This window comes from Prionailurus bengalensis, chromosome C1 (assembly GCF_016509475.1).
Source record: "Prionailurus bengalensis isolate Pbe53 chromosome C1, Fcat_Pben_1.1_paternal_pri, whole genome shotgun sequence".
Classification (NCBI taxonomy): domain Eukaryota; kingdom Metazoa; phylum Chordata; class Mammalia; order Carnivora; family Felidae; genus Prionailurus; species Prionailurus bengalensis.
In genome coordinates, this window is record NC_057345.1 from 179,939,652 (window position 1) to 179,945,751 (window position 6,100).

Here is a 6,100-nt window from a genome sequence, read left to right on the forward strand (position 1 = left end):
CATGCTCCCCTTTTCGGATATGCCCTGAACAGTGAGCAAGGTTTTTTTGTTTGTTTGTTTGTGTGGTTTGGGTTTTGTTTGTTGTTCGTTTAGCATGGAGGTGGCTTAGTTGGTGGTTATTTGTGTGTGGTGGAGGCAGCCACTGCAGGAACAGTATAGACACACGCGAAAGAAAACACAGATTAGGATAATGATTCTAAAAAGAAGTGACAATTATTTTTTTCTTTTACCAAGAGCCCCATGATCTGAACTGCTGACTTATTAAGTCCTCTAGGCTGCGGGTCACATCATTCAGGGCATTCACTTGTGTCTTCATGTGCTTTATTATTATTATCTTTGAACGTTTCTTTATTTTTGAGAGACAGAACAAGAAGGGGAGGGACAGAGAGACAGAAGGAGACACAGAATCCAAAGCAGGCTCCAGGCTCAGAGCTTCAGCACAGAGCCCGATAGGGGCTCGAACCCACGAACCTCGAGATCGTGACCTGAGCCAAAGTTGGACGCTTAACTGACTAAGCCACCGAGATGCCCCATCATGTGCTTTAATAAATATAATACATTAGCAGACTCATCAGGTATGAACACACAACATTCTGTTTGGATACTGGAAAGACAGTACTAATGTCCAAGGCCATTCTATTTTGGAGGACAGCTTTTCTCATTAGAGACATTTTAGTGTTAGCAAAACGTAGGGTTTATTGGCTATCATTGAAGTCTTTCTGGGTAAATTTAGTAAGGGCTTCTATATGTACTATAAGATGCAGCAGAAATTTAAAGTCTAAATGGCAGATATTTATTTATTTATTTATTTATTTATTTTAATATGAAATTTATTGTCAAATTGGTTTCCATAAAATAGCCAGTGCTCATCCCAACAGGTGCCCTCCTCAGTGCCCATCATCCACTTTCCCCTCTCTCCCACCCCCCCATCAACCATCTTAGTAGAAACTTGTATGGAAAGGTATTCCCCTTCTATTAAAATTACATATGTGTCCTGGACCTTAGATAATGAGGCTTCAGCTTTAAGAATTTGACCTGATTGTGCATACCACTCATGTTGGTCTGAGGAAGCAGCCCTGTCGGCCATGAGAATGGACTGGGGGAGGGATGTGCCAGACCAGGACCGCTAGCTTCTCCCTTTTTTCAATGGTGAGTGTCCCATTTCAGACAATGCTTTTCAATAGTTCCAGCCTGCAGCTGTTTTACCCAACCAGACAACTCCTAAAACCCTTAGAGCAGTGCCAGGGCCCTGAATTTTCTGTGGTTCACTGCTCATCTTCTCCTTCATAGGTATTCCAGCAAAGTCTGCAGAGTGTTGTACAATAGAGGCAAGTCTTCTCATGTTAACATTATACCGTCAACACTGGGTCCATTTTACTGGTGTGGGGAAAGAGAACAGGGACCGCTCTTAGGCTACCATTCCAAGACATACTGTGCGGCTGTGCAGGTAGCCTTGGGGAAGCCTTGGGGACCTTGACAGGTCCATTTTTGCCCTTTCCACGTGAAGGCCAATGCTAGAGGTATACTGGAATTAAAACACACACACACACACACACACACACACACACACACACACACACACACATTTGATAAGTTCAGTACAGCGGAGTACTCCTAAGATCATGGCCAAGGTATTTAAGATGGCGACAATGTTGGACACGGCTGTGTGGATGAGGGGATACTACCTTATTCAATTGTCAGTAGTCCATGATCATTCTCGGTGAGTCATCTGGCTTTTTTACCGGCCATACTGAGCTGTTCAAAGCACTATATGCAGGGCCTAAAATACCCATTAAGCACAATTCTTAGTTTCTCCTCTCCTTATGCTCCCAGGCGGTTTGTATTTGATGGTTATCACTCTGTGAGGGGTCAGTAGACTGGTTCCCAGCTGGTGTTTCCTTTCAGCACTGGTTTGACTACCTTAACCCAGAGACAGAATTCACTGATAGAGCCCTCTTCCACTCTTGGCAGGAATGCAAACTGGTGCAACAACTCTGGAAGACACTATGGAGTCTCCTCAAAAAGTTAAAAAATAGAACTATTCTATGATCCAGAAATTGCACTAGTAGGTATTTACCCAAAGAATACAAAAATACTAATTCAGAGAGTTACATATGTATCCTGATGTTTATAGCAACATTATCTGCAATAACTAAATTGTGGAAACAGCCCATGTCTCTATAGACTGATGAATAGAAAAAGAAGATGCACTGGGGATGCCTGGGTGGTTCAGTTGGTTAAGCATCTGACTTCAGCTCACTCTCATGGTCTGTGAGTTCAAGCCCTGTGTCGGGCTCTGTGCTGACAGCTCAGAGCCTGGAGCCTGCTTCAGATTTTGTGTCTCCCTCTCTCTCTGCCCCTTCCCCACTTGTGCTCTCTCTCTCTCTCTCTCTCTCTCTCTCAAAAGTAAACATTAAAAACATTAATAAAATGGAATAATACTCATCCATAAAAAAGAATGAAATTTTGCCATTTGCAATGACATGGATGGAGCTAGAGAGTAAGTATTATGCTAAGCAAAATAAATCAGTCAGAGACAGACAAATACCATATGATTTCATTCATATGTGGCATTTAAGAAACAAACCCAATGAGCAAAGGAGGGGAAAGAGAGAGGGAGGCAAACCAAGAAACAGACTCTTAAGTATAGAGAAAAACTGATAGCTACCAGATGGGAGGGCAGGGGCGGGGGTAGGGAAAATGGGAGATGGGTAAAATAGGTGATGGGCATTAAGGAGTACACTTGCTGTAATGAGCACTGTATAACATATGGAAGTGTTAAATCACTATATTGTGCACCTGAAACTAATATTACCCTGAAATTTAAGTAAATACTTAAAAAGAGAAATTTGTAGGTTTGACCTTGTAGGATGTCAATGCCTAATATGTTCTCCAGTATCTCAGAGATAAAAACCTCACATTCTCATGGGGGAAAACACTCAATTTGTAGCATCAAAAGGACTATCCTGACCATAACCAGAATCATCACCTTTTGTTTATTTCTGGGGGACCAGTGAATAGTAATCTCAACATGAGACTTCCAGTGACTTCCAATGGTCCTCACCTGGAGACAATCTTGGCCTACATGATATGCCCTGGGCATAGGAGGCACCCACCCGGAATAAGACTGTATCCCTAAGGCCTAGACTGGAGCAGGGAAGGCATCGGGGATAGTAGAAGGAGATGGGATAGATGTGAACTGTTGTTCAAGTTTTCCACAGGCTGACCAACAAAACATTGGGTTGCCAGTCTATTTTTTTAGATGAGGTCCTGGCAGCAATGAGGTCAAACTACATCTATACAGAAGTTACTTTTACTGGACACTTATGAGCCAGTTGGAGGAACCTTTTGACTTCTCAAGATCCCTCCCTGTCTAGAGCCTTTCCCATAGCCTGTACCCATTCCTAAGATCTGTCAGTTTTCCTCAGATCAATAGAAATGGTGCACATCAAACCAGCCAGCATTTTGGGGTCGTCCACAAGCACCTAACACACGGGCCACCCTTCCCCACACAGAAGTTGATGGTCAACTCCAGACTGCCCTTGTGGATACTTCTTTCCCAAGGCCTATCTCTTTGATCTCTAGGCTGGCTCAGCATTTGTTGGTTCACAAAGTGGCCCCCATGTGTGGAAGGCAAGTATATGGACCTCAGAAATAGGCAGATCACCCCACATTGGCAGGGGGCAGCCTTCAGCGAGGGAATTTACATATGAGTCTTATCTTAGGCAGCTTCAAAGCAAGTAAATATTCACACCAGCCTGTTAGAATCTTAAAAGTTATACAGAGACCTTAATGGTCACATTGAGGTGGCCTCAACAACACCTGGTATTCTCAAGGCTGCATCCTTGAAACCAGTTCCTACTGTGGGAATGGTGGGCAAACATACATTCCAAAGACAGGGAAAGGAGAAGGAGCCTCCAGTTGCCCAGATCCAGCTCAAGGGTCAATCAGTGATCACATTCTCTCGATGACCTACTCCAACATCAGTATATTGATTTATTCCTAGTCATTTAAGGGCATTAATCTATATTTTTTCACCACCTGGGTGTCATATACACAGTCACACAGCTACGCACTGAAAAGTATGTAGATGGATGAACCAATAAGGTAGGATCGTACATTCATTTATTCCACAATTTTAAATGTTTACTGTGAATCAGACCCCAAGCTACCTCTGGGGATTCAACAGCAGACAAGATTGAAAACTTGCGAGGGTTTAATGGGGAAATGGATTTAGTGGGAAAGATAAAGATTAAATAAGTAATTACACAAATAGGTAACTCTGAACATTTCCATGGAGGAGTAACACAGGCTCCCGCTGCATTTGAGTATGAAGAGGTGTGCAACAGAGTAAACCCATCTGATCTGGGGACCTGGGCAGTGATTCATTCTTTTCTTAATCCACTCATTTAAATATTAGGGTTTCTGGGGACTTCTCTCTCTCTCTCCATACTTTTCTCATCTTTGCCTTGGGTGACTTTTTACAGGAGGTGGAGAAGGTGTCATGGTTTAGGTAGGGCAAAGTTATGACACATGAGTGTTTCCAGGGGGAGTGAGTGGATGATTTGCCACAGGCTTTGGCAAGATGAGGGTTAAAAATGTATCACTTGATTTTTCAATGTGACTTTCACCGGTGACTTTTTTTTTTCCAGTTTATTTTATTTATTTTGAGAGAGAGAGAGAGAGATGCAGAGAGAGGGATAGAGAGAGATTCCCAGGCAGGCCCTGTGCTGTCAGCACACAGCCTGATGGGGGCTTGAATTTGTGAACCCTGAGATCATAATCTAAGCTGAAATCAAGAGTCAGACACTGCTTAACCAACTGAGCCACCCAGGCACCCCAACTCATTTGTGACTTACTAAGGGCAGTAGTAATGGGATCCAGAGAGGAGGTGTTGGGTGGGGAGGTAGTGTAAAGGGATTGATTTAGCTTCATCCGGCCGGCAACGCAAACTCTATGAGGACAGGAATTCTGCATCCGCGGCAACTAAAACAATGTCTAGCGTATATTGCTGTCATAAATGTTTGTCAAACAAATGAATGATAGGAGTTATGGAGGGTAAGCATAAGTCAAATCTTGCAGATTGTGCATGGTCTTGTAAATCATGTTAAGGATTTTGGTTTACTGATTTCTGACTATAATGCTTTTAAGGGTTTAAGTCAGAGCCTAGCCAGACTGGATTTATGTTTTGAAATGATCCCTGTGGCTCCTGGATGTAAACTGGGTTTTAAGTGAGTAGGCAAGCCAGTTATAGGGCTTCTTTAGTTTTCCTGATTGAAAAAAAAAACCAAAAAACTGGAGTGATTGATCAAGCAATCTATAGCAAATGACCAGAGAATGGGTGGTTAGAAACTGGTATGTTTGAATCCATTTGGGTAATCACCAGATTAATGACATTATCATGCATGTAATAAGTGATGGAATGTGGCTTCTCTACTCTACTCTTTGGATTACTGATATTTGCAGGTGGCATAATTCCTGATGCTTTTATCATTTAGCAAATGTGACCACTCTGTTATTGAAGAACGGTATTGTCACAGTGTAACTCTGAACTTGTAAGGAGGATTTCAAACCTGTCCTAGAACCTGAAATCATTCATTATGTTCATAAATCAGTCATTCCGTACGAATTTATTTTGCTCATATTTAACTATTGTGGAAAAAATGGTAAAAGAAGATAGACATGATCTCTGCCCTCATGGTTTAGAAGGAAGGACAAAGATAAAATTAATATCAAGTATGAGGAGTAGTATGAAAGAATTATAACCAAAAAAATGTTTTGGGACAGCATAAAACATGGAGATCAAACCTAGTTCAGAGGGTCAAGAAAGTCCAAGTGGAGGAAAAAAAAATTAAGCTGAGACTTTGTTATCCAGGGTCGAATGGAAATGGGGAGGGGTAGATTTTTGCTATAGAAAAGATGAAATATTGGGGCCACGATTTATACAGAGTCTGGCTTAGTAAAAGGAATTCAATAGCTAGAAAAATGTGAACAATGATGTTTTGGTAGACAAGGGCTAAGTGAAGTGTAGCCTTTTAATTCATGTTACTGATTTTGTATGCTTTTCTCAGGACAATGGGTAAATGAAGAGACTTAAAGC